This window comes from Balaenoptera acutorostrata, chromosome 11 (genome assembly GCF_949987535.1).
Source record: "Balaenoptera acutorostrata chromosome 11, mBalAcu1.1, whole genome shotgun sequence".
NCBI lineage: Eukaryota > Metazoa > Chordata > Mammalia > Artiodactyla > Balaenopteridae > Balaenoptera > Balaenoptera acutorostrata.
Window position 1 is genome coordinate 48,920,126 of NC_080074.1, and position 1,182 is coordinate 48,921,307.

Sequence of the window (1,182 nt, forward strand, 5' to 3'; positions counted from 1 at the left end):
GGTACACATTTTTTTAGCAATCTGCTTGAGCTGTGAACGTGGGTAAGATTACTAACGTGGACAATGGAGAGACCAAGTTGAAGACAAAGAGCAGAACTATGACCCTCTTTACAGTCCAATGAAAGCATTCAATAAAGATGTAAATAAGCAGTTAGAGGGAGAGGTACTTGAAATAGGAAACTTTATGGAAGAAAGGGGAAAAGACATTCTTAAAAAAGGTGTAATAATATAAAATATTTCAGAAAGCTCAAGGAAGATGAACAGAGTCTCTTGGTTTTGTTTTTTATTCTTTATCTTTTAAATATGGGTGAAAAGATATATTTAGAATTAGCCATCTGGACTCAGTTTAGATGATCCCAATTTTGTTGGCACTATTCAAGGCACCACAGTCAGGAGCCAGTGGAACATATGCCTTCTTCTTTCCTTTAGGCCAGATGAGAGTGTTGACCTTGGCCACATCAGTGTCATAGAGCTTCTTCACAGCCTGTTTGATCTGGTGCTTGTTGACCTTGACATCCACAATGAACACAAGTGTGTGTTATCTTCTATCTTCTTTATGGCTGACTCAGTGGTCAGGGTGACCTTGATGATGGCGTAATGGTCAAGCTTGTTTCTCCTGGGTGTGCTCATCTGAGGATATTTGGGCTGCTTTCTGAGCTGCAGTGTCTTAGGCTGTTGGAAGTTGGATGGCATTCCTTTCTTCTCTTTTATTGTGGCTGTGGATGCCTTTCATCACTGCCTTCCTCGCCTTCAAAGCCTTTGGCTTTAGGAGGGTAAAGAGCAGGGACTTCCTTCTTTGCTTTCGGCACCACCTTCATGAAAAGCCAAAGGCTCTTGGTTTTCGTGGTAAGGAAGTCACTAGTGACCTCCTACAGAAGAGTTCCGTTCGGTGGCGGGGGGAAGAAGAATTAGGGAATAGGGTAAAAGGCAGCAATATGAGAGTCTTAAAAACTTCTTGGTATTACATGGGGCCAAAGTATCACTCCAGGCATTGGTTATTTACTGATTGCAATGGAAAAAAAGTGTATCATAACTTAACAGTGGGAAGATCTGGCTGTTGCCTCCTTAACTCAGTAATTAACGTTAGCATCACTAAAAGTGAGACAGAAGTGATGTGCATAAAATGTGATGCAATAGAAAGCACACAGCACCAACTATGAATATTCCCAACAAAAATATTTA

At 41.0% G+C, this 1,182-nt stretch overlaps 1 pseudogene; it reads right to left on the minus strand.

Moving 5' to 3' along the window:
* Positions 1 to 346: 346 nt before the first annotated feature.
* Positions 347 to 818, minus strand: LOC103016405 (60S ribosomal protein L23a-like; annotated as a pseudogene).
* Positions 819 to 1,182: the final 364 nt, after the last annotated feature.